Below are 14,747 nucleotides of genomic sequence, written 5' to 3' on the forward strand. Positions count from 1 at the left end.
TTTTGTACTGTATTGTTTCTCTATTGTTCCGTCTCATTATCCATTGTTCTATCTCGTTTGTATTGTTTCTCTATTATTTTGTCTCGCTAGTTTTGTTTCCCGCTGCATAATCCTAAATGGCCCGGTGGCTCAGCGAAGTCTAACCTGGTTGGAGGGTTGGCTCAGCCAATCATCCCTCTCGTGTCGAGAAATAAAGAACCAAACAGTGGTTGTCCTATGGATATAATCGCCCCCGCCATCTGAACGTGGAATTTCCACCAAAGGAAAGATGAGCAGCGCCTCAGTGCTCATTGTAGCAGTATGCCACTTTGTGCTTGCCACAAATGAACCACGATACCTTGCTGATCTCGTCAAGGAGCACAAAATCATCACAAACTACGGCCATCCTCGCAGCGGCTTTTGGCTTAACCATCGAACAAAGACGGTCACCACATCGCGCACTTTCAAATGCGCTTCTGTGACAGTCTGGAACGCTCTTCCTTCTAATGTTAGGAAGCCACTGAAGCTATGCGATTTTAGATCAACTAGGTTGAAGACTCATTTCTTTACAACTGCTTTTTTCCGTTTTGTTTGTTGTACTTTCTCGCACCTCCGATTAGCACGGTTGTCTGTGTACGGTGCGAAAGAAGTTCCACATACCTACATCGCATCGACTTTTGTAGCCGTAACGTAACCTGAGTAAATACTCTGCATTAAATAATTAATTAATCGCGCATATATATTTTTTTTATTTAACCAACGAATCGATGCATAATTGCACGCCTGTTGTTGTCAACCTCGCGGAAAAGAGCGCTGCTTTGCAACAGAAAATATTTTATTACAGCACAAAAACTCTTCTACTTACCAACGAGGTACTGTAGGTTACAGAGGTATGTTCGTAAGTCGAGTGTTCGTAAGTAGAGGAGTCATTGTACCCGGTTGGGGGGGTCTGTGACTCATCCCCATTGTCTGAGTGCCAAGAAGGCCGGGTTTTATTTTTATATATTACTATTAGACTTCATCAAAAAAATCCAAAGTTGTTCGCAGATGTCAACATCGTTCCATATTGAGTTGCTGCTGTTACTGTTTTTAAGGATCTTCATCGTGTCTCCTGTCCAACCGCTATTGTCTTTTCCCAATATTTTGCACAGGCCACCGCTTCTGGTGTTGGCATTGTGAATTCTTGAGGAGTGAATTGTGGTGCTGCAGGGCATCTCAGTAGATGGTGCATGGTTTGCTTCTCCTGACAAGCACATTGTTTGGTTGTGCAGAAACCGCATGATTATTAACGATAAAACAGATACGCACGAACGAGAAATTTGCCCAACATCTCTATGCATGACACGTCTTGACAAAAACAAATCTCGAGACTATAAATGAGGCTTTTTTTCCAAGTAAATAAATTCAAATTTTGTTATTGTAATTCCTTGAAGGAATGTGCCCCTTGAGCAGCAGAATTGCTCGTCGATGATGTTGTTGTGGTTGTACACGCGTGTTGTCGGGAGACCCCATGGCAACCCGACTCCGCATTCCACCACACGCGGCTTCACAGGTACCCTCTCAAGCCATCTCCAAACACCAGCTGAGGGGGCTTTTCGTAGCGTCCTCCTGGCCCCCAAGTGCCACCCAAGTGACCGGCCGCTGAAAGTCCGCGCAAAACAATGAGCCACATCTCGGGCACCCTCTCATCTCTCCCTGAGCGCCAATGTCCTTGAGATGTACTCAAGGAGTGCATTCGAAAATCCACCCGGCGATCACGAAACGCTGACCTTCGTAACACATCGCTGAGTGTTTACTCTGTGCACATGGTGATCCTTTTGTAGATAACCCACTGACATATGAATGACCTACGTACGAATCACTGAAGGTTGTTAGCAAATTAGATCCCCGGGGCTACATTGGACAAAGTGTACCGGGAGACTGTTGTGAATAAGTGAATTGAGAGAGACTGGTGGAAGTCATCTCGAAGACTTTGAAATAAAATACATTTTTTTATCAAGAATGTCTCCCTCATATTGTATAAGCAGAACACCATTCTGTGTATCCACATACGAAAATACCGTTTTTTTATATTTTAGTCCAGCCTATTTATTGGCCTTCCAGACCGATATTAACCAACAGCATTGGGGTATCTATCAATGAATTGACCTGGATTGTAACGTGCAGGGAAGGGGCCCTGGATTCCATTGAGCGGTTTTAAAAATTTCACGAAGCAGGACCCATAAATTGTGCCGCTCCTCGTCCACAGGCGCACAGAGCTGCTGATGTAATGCCCTCTATGCCGCGCGCCTGGCTCTCTAATTCAAATTAATGAGTCACCACCGGTGATGACATCATCAAAGGCTCTGTTGATCTTGAGTGTGAGAGAGAAGCTAAAACAGACTCAAATATAGATCGCGCACTCCTCCTGCTTTGCTTTTGCATTGAAAACCAGGTCGATTAGAGACGCATCAGTACAGGATTTAGGAGAATATAGGGCAGGGTTTGTACCAATCATTGATAGTGGCTAACAAGAGAGAGAATGACATAGAGGAAGACAGAAATCTAGGTGGATAAACGCAGTGTGTGTGTACAGTGAGGGAAAAAAGTATTTGATCCCCTGCTGATTTTGTACGTTTGCCGACTGACAAAGAAATGATCAGTCTATAATTTGAATGGTAGGTTTATTTGAACAGTGAGAGACAGAATAACAACAACAAAAAATCCAGAAAAACGCATGTCAAAAATTTTATACATTTATTTGCATTTTAATGAGGGAAATAACTATTTGACCCCCTCTCAATCAGAAAGATTTCTGGCTCCCAGGTGTCTTTTATACAGGTAACGAGCTTAGATTAGGAGCACACTCTTAAAGGAGTGCTCCTAATCTCAGCTTGTTACCTGTATAAAAGACACCTGTCCACAGAAGCAATCAATCAGATTCCAAACTCTCCACCATGGTCAAGACCAAAGAGCTCTCCAAGGATGTCAGGGACAAGATTGTAGACCTACACAAGGATGAAATGGGCTACGAGGCCATTGCCAAGCAGCTTGGTGAGAAGGTGACAACAGTTGGTGCGATTATTCGCAAATGGAAGAAACACAAAATAACTGTCAATCTCCCTCGGCCTTGGGCTCCATGCAAGATCTCACCTCATGGAGTTGCAATGATCATGAGAACGGTGAGGAATCAGCCCAGAACTACACTTGAGGATCTTGTCAATTATCTCAAGGCAGCTGGGACCATAGTCACCAAGAAAACAATTGGTAACACACTACGCCATGAAGGACCGAAATCCTGCAGCACCCGCAAGGTCCCCCTGCTCAGAAAGCACATATACTTGCCCGTCTGAAGTTTGCCAATGAACATCTGAATGATTCAGAGGACAACTGGGTGAAAGTGTCTTTGGCATCAACTCAACTCGCCGTGTTTGGAGGAGGAGGAATGGTGCCTATGACCCCAAGAACACCATCCCCACCTTCAAACATGGAGGTGGAAACATTATGCTTTGGGGGTGTTTTTCTGCTAAGGGGACAGGACAACTTCACCGCATCAAAGGGACGATGGACGGGGCCATGTACCGTCATATCTTGGGTGAGAACCTCCTTCCCTCAGCCAGGGCATTGAAAATGGGTCGTGGATGGGTATTCCAGCATGACAATGACCCAAAACACACGGTCAAGGCGACAAAGGAGTGGCTCAAGAAGAAGCACATTAAGGTCCTGGAGTGGCCTAGCCAGTCTCCAGACCTTAATCTTATAGAAAATCTGTGGAGGGAGCTGAAGGTTCGAATTGCCAAACGTCAGCCTCGAAACCTTAATGACTTGGAGAAGATCTGCAAAGAGGAGTGGGACAAACTCCCTCCTGAGATGTGTGCAAACCTGGTGGCCAACTACAAGAAACGTCTGACCTCTGTGATTGCCAACAAGGGTTTTGCCACCAAGTACTAAGTCATGTTTTGCAGAGGGGTCAAATACTTATTTCCCTCAATAAAATGCAAATCAATTCATAAAAATTTTGACATGCGTTTTACTGGATTTTTTGTTGTTGTTATTCTGTCTCTCACTGTTCAAATAAACCTACCATTAAAATTATAGACTGATCATATCTTTGTCAGTGGGCAAACGTACAAAATCAGCAGGGGATCAAATACTTTTTTCCCTCACTGTATATATAGGGCACTATTGCCAATTCCAAATCCAGCAGCATTGAAGCCGTGATTCTCTACTGATGAGTCGCCCCTTGTGGAAAAAAAAACCACAAGGGGAACGAAAGAAAACCAGAACAAGGAGGCAGAGAACGCGAGCAAAGCAGTCACAGTCTCCTTGAGCCGCTCTCGGGCGTCATGCTCAGCAGGTTCCTTCATCCCACCCAACCGCAATTCTTCCACATGACCTGCGCTGCTGTGAGCGATCACAACAACGGCTGCGTTGTGCAGTGTGACCACGTGAATTTGGGAAAATAAAATAAAAGTGTGTCCCGTTCGCTGCTATGCGCTACACGCGCCCTATGATCCAGCACTGTGGAGGCAGGGTTGGTGGATCACACAAGTATGATACTCCCTTCCCGTGGGCTTGGAGGTGCCATAACAGCAAAAAGCATCACGGCCATCGGACTAATCGTCATCTGTTTCCATCTGTATGGGAAGGAAGTGTTGGCCCCTCGCAGTTGTGGGTTTTCTCCAGGTGGTCCGGTTTCCTCCCACATGTATCGAAACGTCGTAGTTTTTTTTGTTATTTTCTTTGAACCAATCTACGTGACTTTACTGAAAGACCCAAAGAATATGACAACTGGCTGGTCACCAAGTAGTGGATCAGCCACTGGTGCCAGCCTGGGTCCACGTAGACCATCTCCTATGAGGAATGGGTGACTGAATTTTGAGAAAACATCTTTAAAACAACTCTTGCCTCAATGCATTTCTTCATCTTTACAAATGTGATGGAAATGTTATCTTCTAGATCATGAACAATGATGATGGACGCTTCGTACTTGCATTTCAGCCAGAGTAATCTGGGATCACTGTTCCAGGCATGATGATGCCATGCCATATCACCTTATTTTTGTCCTCATGATACTGCGATATCACAAGATTATAGGAATATAGGCGGCTATAATGAAGGTACGTATGTTGAACTTTTTTCGCACCGTACGTAGCCAATCATGCTCATCAGATGATATAATATCCATGAGTATGTTATACCTTCTAGTTTCGTGATAGTGCCTTACGCTGATAATCCATTCTCCAAGCTAGCCTAGCAGAATTGTGGAAAATAGTTGAGTGAGAAATAAATCTATTTTGGCACCCGGTATGGTGTAATGTGGTTTAGAGATTTTTATAAAATGTTCACCATTTCCAACTGAGGTTAAAAGCGTTCATGCATTACCTCTGCCCGTGCATCTGTAACGGGAGGCACTATACCTTTCGTCCAGTATGAACGCACCTGAATTATAAAGTTGCGTTACTATAAGAAACTTACCCTGTTGAAATCTGGCCACATTCATCAAAGGGTCGCCCAAAACTTGGAAACTCAAACCGGGGCAAAAACGACTACAGGATGCGCAAACAGGCACACGCATTTTGTCCTGACACCGACAAGCATCCGTCAGAATATACAAGCACGTTGTGCTCCGACAGCTACCCGTCAGCTTCTGTACGGCTAATTGAATACTTCTGAGGGTAAATCACATGTTGGAAAGCGTTACATAATTCGTGCAAGTGCTTGATTTAGTTTTTTTTTAAACTTATCCAAAAAGATTTAAAGCTCTTTTTCCCCTTCTAATTTGTTTTCATGTCAATCACACTACGCACGCACACAAAGAATATGTACACTCTCGCATATGCAGTGGCTGCGTTCCAGTGTAACCAGAGTGAACGCGTTCTCCGTGGGTGATGTCCTCCAAACATACCAAACTGGCACGGACTCTTCGCGTGATATACTGCGAACATGAAAATTGTAAATGGAGCCTGACCTGTGTAATGTCCTTTGTCGGCTGAGTGAGAGACAATCTTTTGCTTGCTACATAAACTCACACTGTTTTCCGTGAACACCCCCTCCATGGACGTCCCGTGTGTAATCTCGCTTTTGTTCACTTTCCTAGCCCGCACTGACATACACAATATACATACACAGTATATATACACACAATACATACACAGTATATATACAAAATACATAAACAGTATATATACACACACAATATATACACAGTGTATATATATACACACACACAATACATACACAGTATATAGACACACACAATACATACACAGTATATACACACAGTACATACACAGTAAAACCACACACAATACATACACAGTATATAAATACAACTTTCCTGGTGTATTACAATCTCGTTAGAAGTTGACTTAACAGACGGCGATGTTGATATCGGGCCATGTGGGATATGTGCGTGCGCGACACGCGCTGGGTTATTCGCATGTGTAACACGAACATGTGTAACACTAACATGTGTGTAACACGAACATGTGTAACACAAACATGTGTAACACCGAGGCGGCGGGTGTCTTGAACTAACAGCTCAGGCCTTACACCCTCTCAAACTCAATGACCAATTTATCCACTTTGCATCCGAACACAAACCTATGCCTGGAAAGCCTCCAAAAGACAGCTTCGGTTCAAAGTCACCGCGAGTAGAGTGCACGGCGGACTGACGCTGATTATAGAATTCGTTTGGGCAATTAGTGTCCAAAAACGAGAGCGAGTGAAGGAGAGTGATGAGCGAGAGAGAGAGAGAGTGAGAGGCAGGGTCAACGAGAGCCGTGCACGAGGTGGCCTGATGAACTCGGTGACACCGGGTGACATTGGGTGTCTCAGTCCACCATGTGCCCTCCGAGTGTCAGTCCACCCCCGTGCTCTATCGTGGCAGATGACGGTGTCTGTTGGGGCTCCTGCGGTGATGGAGGCAAAGCCCCCGTGACTTTGTTCTGGACGCACAGCTGTTGTCCACGTCAAAAAGGATAAGCCCGACCGTGGAGTCTCTGAAAATGATGGACACGAGGTATGAGAACAGCTGGTGCGAGGCCATTCGAAAAGCACAGTGGTGATGTGTTTCAGTGTACAACGAAGGGACAGGTAGAGAGAGAGACCTGTCTGATATCACATCATAAGGGACCTGGGGAGGTTGGACATGACAGGTTCGTGTGACTAATGCCTTTGCCTATTCCACTGTGGAGGTGACAAATCTCAGTGGTACGGGCAACGCCGGGTGGCGCCTCTTGAGTTTGAATGCAATCGCGCCCCATGCTCAGGCAGAAGAGTGACCGATGCGTACCATTGCCGCGCACACGTAACAGCTCACTGTCGATCCACTGCTGGATGAGTGCCTCCCCACGCCGTGCTGGCCGTGGGAGTGTTAGTTGACCGTACTTCTCCTTGGTGGTCTGGTGCGGGTTGGTGAAAGGCGAGGAGCATAGACGTGGATACAGAGTGCAGTGCAACAATATATGTTTCTGCACTGCCCTCTCTGCTTCTCTCTCCGCTGCCCACAACGTAGCCCAACTACATAGCCCCAAAGACAAAGACTCCCCTATGGCTTAAAAAAAAACGGTTGGGGCAAGTGCTGTTAGCGATCACCTATGAAGGCCAGCATAGCACACGAGTGGATGGGTCGCCAGTATCATGCCCCACCGCCTTTGTCTCCCTCGTGGCGATATTTACACACCACACCCGGTACTCATTTGAGGCTGAGTTGACCTAGGGGAGACCACCCAGGACCGATTCAGATAATCGCCATTGGTGTTAGCCGCGAGTGGGGAATCGACCCCGGGAGGGCCGGGTTCGTAGTGCAGCGCGCTAACCACTCCACTACCGCTCCCCGCACTGCGTAGCCCCGCATCCTATAGCACCTGCTACGCAGAGCAGTCGCCCATGCAGGCTCAACCCCGCTAAACATCGGAGATCTGTCGAGATCGGATGCATTCTTGTTGATTCGGTCACAGGCTGCATACAATTGCACTGAAGAGAGAAACATTAAACCCACATTCTCGTGCACATGATGACAATTTGATTATCCTGTATGTCCCCACTGCAAATGGTGCAAGCATGCCATATCTGTGGAGAGGGGTATATATATATCGAACTGGCCATGCTGGGTTTATTAATTGACCCGCATTCGTGGAGGTAAACACACACGCGTTTCAACAGAGGCCAGGATCAATACAAACGTCGTTTTTTTTTAGAATGGAAGACCGCCGTGATACACGAGGGCAATTGTCACCGGAAACCGCCGACAGCATTCGTGCCTCTCCATGTTGCGTTGTTATTGGGGCACCACGGTGGCTAGGAGATGTTAACTACCTCGCCTGGTATACAGGAGGTCGTGGTGTTCGATCCCGACGCTGATGCCTGTGTATTTGGAGTCTGCATGCTCTCCCCGTGACCGCGAGGATTTTTCTCCGGGTGCTCCGGTTTTCCCCTCCAGATTTAGAAACATGCGCTTCGAATATTTGGCTGCTATAAATTTCCACGTGATAAGCCACTTTATTGGGCAATCATTTGTGTCCAGGGCGCTTCTGAAGACAGCCATATAGCTCAGTCGTCCGTACCTGGTAAAATAAAAATCGTTTATAGTTTAGTATATTTTCTTAACCAGTGTTTCTCAAATCCGGTGCTCATGACCTTGACGCCACAGACTTCTTTTAATCACGAGCCAGCAGATGCACACCGTGTGCAGTGGCTTACTTTTGGAAGATATCTTCCGATGTTGCTGTGACTGGCCTAAGTGAGAGTGGATCTCCTCTCCTTGCCCGACTCCTCTCCTGATCTGTATTTTGTTACTTACTGCATGCAATCTGAGTGTAGTTGTTCCATTATTGTACGGTAAATGAATTTTGATCATTCTTGTATTTCAGTCTTGTATTCTTAAGGCCTTGGTTTAAGACAGAAATTGGATGATTGTGCGTCAGTTTTCTTTTCGTTAAATGTATTTTCATCGTCGAACAAGCAGCCAGCCAAAATGGTATTAAACATTCATTTGTCTGATCTCACATATGATGGATAGTACTATGTGCTCCGGAGTTGAATTGGTTTTTTTAATTCTAAATCAATTTTTTTTTCACATGGCCGATTGGTAAATTGTGCATTGGCGAACAATTGACATACAAGTGACAGTAGGCTATTAAACTAGATTCGAAGCTTTCGTGACTGCAGGAATTACTCTTTGGTTCTTTCGGTAAAGTCACGTAAAAAGAAAGAAATTAAATTAAGTAATAATAGGATACGACGTTTCGATTGCAACACAAGCAACCATCATCAGGTACAAATTAATGAGAAAACAAACATAGTGCACTTGGAAATATAATACAATACAACACAGAGAGTCGGCCAACAAAACAGTCAACACCCCACCTGGTTTATTACGTTCTTCCAAAGATTGCTACATTTGAGAGAGAGACAAAACATAGACACGGAGACACACAGACAGATATTGCATTACACTTCCTAATTTTACTAAATTTGCTTTCTACCGTGATTGTTTATAAGTCCATTCTCTCCTCCGTTCGCCACAGGCAGGAATTCCACACAACTCCCCCATCTGCCCCCCCCCCCCTCACCTCTCTATTTAAGGCCTCGACACAGAGACGTTGTCTTTCTGTGTGCCTCTGTGTGTGTCTCTCTCTCTGTTTGTCTCTGTGTGAGTCTCTCGCTCTGCTTGTGTGTCTGTCTGTGTGTCTCCGTGTCTATGTTTCGTCTCTCTCTCAAATTGAGCAATCTTTGGAAGAACGCAATCGACCAGGTGGGGTGTTTAATGTTTTGTTGGCCGACTCTCTGTGTTGTATTGTATTATATTTCCAAGTTTACTATGTTTATATATTCTTGGTTCTTTTGGTAAAGTCACGTAGAAGGGAAACAATAAAATAATAAAAATATAAAAAATAAAATTCTCAGGACGTTTCGACTGCAACACAAGCAATCATCATCAGGTGTGAAAAGCACAGCAGGAAAATTTTAAAAAGTGGCGCTTTTTTAACGTTAGCACCACTGAGAGCGATTTGACAGTTTGTTCAGATGGACGAGTCCATCTATGTTCGGAAAAGAGGAGGGGGGAGACGAAAATTATGGGTGCGGTCTGAAAGCCACCGTAAGCGTGAACAATCAATTAAGACCCGAAATGGTTTATCAAATCCTTCCAATGATTGCTAAGCCAGAATCCATCTTCTCGGTTGAAATTGTCTCTGTGTTTGTATATGTGGATAGCCTCATGAACGAATCTCTCATGGTAGCCAGATGGCTTGCAAAGAACCTCTGTCTTGGAGAAGTCAATGTCATGTGAAACTACTGAATTATAACAATGATCTGCCACGGCCGAGGTGTTGGTCCTACCGTGTTTTAGGTCTGCTTTGTGTTCACGAATGCGGTCCGAGACATGTCGTTTGGTTTCTCCAATGTAACTACTACCACAGAGACAACTTAGTTTGTCTTTCCGGAATCACATCTTTTACAGACGAAACCAGATCACGGATTTAATGTAATGTGTTGAATCGGACCTGGATCTTGTGTTTATTCAAGATTTTGGAGATCTTTTTTGTGATCCCCACAATGTAGGGTAAAGGGATGGTTTTGAAAGGCTCCTCAAGATGGTCCTTCTTCATGGTTGGAGTGATATCTTTGCGGATTGTGTAGTCGGAGTAACCATTAGCCTTAAGAGCTTGGTGTACGTGCTTGAGTTCACTGGCTATGTGTTCCTGGTCGGATATGCATTGGACTCTATGGTGCAGAGTCTTGATGAGGGAATTCTTCTGGGATAGATGGTGGTGGGAATCCGGTTTCAGGTAAGCATCCGTATGGGTAGCTTTCCTGTAGACAGAGTGGCTCATTGAACCATCAGGTCTCTTTTTTTTATTAGGACATCCAAAAAAGGTAGCTTGCCATCTTTTTCGACTTCCATAGTAAATCTGATGGCTAGGTGTATGGAATTGATGTGGTCGAGGAATTGGTCTAGAGCAGGCCGGCCATGTGGCCAGATGACAAAAGTGTCATCCACGTACCTCTTCCATAAGGTTGGGCGCAGAGCAGCAGTCTGGATGGCGTCAGTCTCAAATTTCTCCATGAAAATGTTGGCTACAACCGGAGATAGGGGGGAGCCCATTGGGGTTCCCTCAGTTTGTTTGTAGAAAGTTCCATTCCAAGTGAGGTATGTATTGGTTAAGCAGTGTCTCACCAGGGGCGCTACCTCAGTGTTTAGTCCTTTATGAACCAAGTCTTCAATGATTGCGATGGTGTCAGGTACAGGAACTTTGGTGAATAAGGAAACTACATCAAAACTGACAAGCAGGTCGTCTGGGGGCAGTGAAATGCCCTTGATTGTCGATACCAGGTGAGTAGAATTTTGTACCGCAGAGATGTTTTTTCCAGTGAAAGGCCGCAGGATTTCAGACAGAAAACGAGCCAGTTTGTAGGTGGGGGAGTTGATATTAGAGACAATGGGACGAAGGGGTGTATCTACTTTATGTATTTTTGGTAAGCCGTATAATCTTGGTGGCCTGGCAGCAGAAGGTTTCAACGAGAACTCTTTGGTTTGATCAATTAATGCAGTTGAATCAGAAATGATTTTGTTGGTTTGTATGACGAGGCTGTTGGTGGGATCTCTTTTTTATTTTTGTATAGCTGCCATCGTTGAGTAATTCTTGAATTTTGTTGTTATATTCTATTTTATCCATGATGACAGTGGCATTGCCCTTGTCGGCTGAGAGGATGACAATGTCATCCCTCTTTTTTAATTTATATAATTCAAAACGCTCATCTTTGCTGAGGTTACTATGTTTGTTTTCTCATTCATTTGTACCTGATGATGGTTGTTTGTGTTGCAATCGAAACGTCGTATTCTATTATTATTTAGTTTATTTCTACGTGACTTTACCGAAAGAACCAAAGAGTAATAGACTATGAATTCATCAAATCGGATTGTCTCCTTTTGTCAACAGAATCATTACTGAGGCGTCTATTCCACAGTTATTGATGATGTCCACAGTTCGTCTCTGTTGTCTGGGAGCTTTCCATTTTTTAATCATACTCAGGAGGTCAGTGCACACTTCTTCAAGAGTGACATCTGGAATAATTATCATTGTCTAAAAAATACTCGCTCCCGCGGTATACATATTACACTATTTTACAGATCTATAAATAATAATTCCTCCACTAGTTTTGCAATTCTGTCCCTGTCATGTGTTATGGTTCCATCTTGCTCTCGCATGGCTACTCTTCCTGATTTACCAGCCATAAACTTCCCTTTTAAACTTTCAAACTAGAATAAATGTTATTTTACCCACTGAGCTATTATTCAGAAGAGACCTGGCCAAAAATGATAGCTAACGAAGTGGCTTATAACGTGGAAATCTATAGCAGCCAAAAAACTCTTAACGCGTGTTTCTAAATGTAGAGGGGAAATCTGAAAAATCCACACAACCACAGGGAGAACATGCAAACTCCAAATATACAGGTGTCAGGGTCGGGAACGAACCCACGACCTCCTTCATACCAAGCGAAGCACTTCACATCTACGCCAACGTTGCACCCCCTTTCTACTTTCATACTCTCATTATTTGTTATGAAATATTCATCCACGCTTGTATTGTGTTTTTCAAATTTCTAATTTTGTTTGAATGGTTTGACGGTATTATGTGCAATTAGTTTATATTTGGCATTTCCATCCCTTTTCATATCTCTCCTGTTCTTCAACATGCCTGTGTGTGTGTTTTTTTTAAATCTTATACCACAGTATAACTCAACATCACAATTTTGAATATTTTGTTACCAAATAAAACTAAATTAACTGCACATTACTCAATGGAATACACAGCGAAAATCATCACCACCTAGCACCTAAACTTGCCAAGACTCTCCTGAAAAATAGACACGAGCCTCAGTAAGGCTTTGCTGCATAAACTGGTGAAATAATAATAAAACAAAGAACTTGGAAAATTTGGCAAGGGATGTTTTTTACTGTTTGTGAGCAAGTCTCGTAAACATGAGGGACCAGCAAAGAGTAAGGAGCCAATTCTAGATTTAATTGGATAAAACATCAGAAGAATGGGTTTCTTAATGAGCAATACATGTTTAATTTGGAAGGGATACAAATGGAGCGGGGGGGGGGAAGTGATTGTTGGTGCACCGGTTAGCGCACTGGCCAATGAACGCAGAAAACAGAGCTCACTGCCCAGCCAAGGCTAAATGTCAGTGGCGAATGATATCTGATGCAGTTCTGGCTCTCCCCGTTACCAACGGACACTCCCGAGTATGGTGAAGTAGGATCAAACAACCCCCACGACTGACGCGGTGGTGGGAGGATGCCTTAAACCAGAAATGGCTTCAATAGGTTCCATCAAATAAAACAAGAAGCGACTTATAATCATGAAAAAGAGTGGTTTGCATTCTGCAGAGGAGAGCTTGGGACTGACCTTTGAAGGCCTGACAAGCTCTGTGTCACAGAGAGACAGAGACAGAGATATCTTGAATCAAAGTTTGTGGAGATGTAGCTGTTGTAACGAGTTTCTGTGGAGTGGAATGGGAGCAATGCAAAGACAGCGTTGTACACGAGTGGGCAGAGTCTGTGATGAAACTATTTTGCAAGGTATGCGTAAACACCACAAAGTTGTACAAATCCGTCATTGTCAATACATTTGTTCAATCTAGATTTGAAGTTTTCGTGACTGCAGGGATCCATACTCTTTGGTTCTTTCGGTAAAGTCACGTAGGTAGAAAATCAATTAAATCACGTGACGTTTCGGACGCAACACAAGCGTCCGTCATCAGGTGGGACAACCACAGCAAGAAACAATTGCTGAAGTGTTGCGCCCGAAACGTCGTGATTTAATTTATTTTATACCGACGTGACTTTCCCGAAAGAACCAAAGAGTATGAATACATTTGTTGTTTCATTTCTCCAGTTGTTGTTGTTATTATTTTATGAGTTTATCTGAGACTGGAAACTCTACACGAGCACTTATTAAGGGCAGCATGGCACACGCGTGAGTGGTGGGTTGCGGTCCACAGCACACAGCAGCACACACCGCCGCACAACAGCACACAGAGCGGCACAACACCACACATCACCACCATACAATGCCGCACGGCGCCAAACAACACCCCACACAACACCACACCACCAGACACCACCACACACCACTGCACAGACCCGCACAACACCGCGCACAACCACAGGGATGTGCATGTACCATACTACGGGAGTCTCAAGTCAGATTCGGAATTTGACATCTGTTGTGTTGTGCATGAGGGACAAGAATCAATCAGAGCGGGCCAGCATTTTAATACGGTGCACAAATCGCTTGCAAATAACGCAACCAAAACACACGATACCCACAGAGTGTGGCTCATGCATATATGCACACGTACATTTACACGTATAACACATTTTGCGCACGGCATGCATATTGATGCCACGATTGCGTTGCTGCTGAAGGGGCATGGCTACGCGCCGTGTGAAATCTCGCCAGCGTGCAACTCGCACGGGTCATTCGGGAGATTGGCAGCCTGTGGAAGGCAAGGTCTAACAGCAGCAGCAGTAGCAAAAGTAATAGCAGCAGCAGCAAAAGCAGCAACACCAGTAACAGCAGCAATCACAATCGACAGGAGCGTCACTCCGTGGTAGTAGTAGCAGCAATATCTCTAGAAAAAGCAGCAGCAGCATTATAACCACCACCCGCAGCAGCAACATCAGCAGAAGTAGCAGCAATTCATCATCAAACAAAAACAGCAGCAGTAGCAGTATCAGCCGCAGCAGTGTGACAAGCACGCAGATGGTCTGC

General features: G+C 44.5%; 1 protein-coding gene across 4 annotated transcripts in view; it reads right to left on the reverse strand.

Annotated features, from left to right (window-relative positions):
• Positions 1-14,747, reverse strand: part of LOC116940972 (serine/threonine-protein kinase DCLK3-like) — a 51,365-nt gene that overhangs the window by 27,169 nt on the left and 9,449 nt on the right. The window lies entirely within an intron of this gene.

Source organism: Petromyzon marinus, chromosome 10 (assembly GCF_048934315.1).
Source record: "Petromyzon marinus isolate PM22_M1 ecotype Great Lakes invasive population chromosome 10, UKy_Petmar_22M1.pri1.0, whole genome shotgun sequence".
Lineage (NCBI taxonomy): Eukaryota > Metazoa > Chordata > Hyperoartia > Petromyzontiformes > Petromyzontidae > Petromyzon > Petromyzon marinus.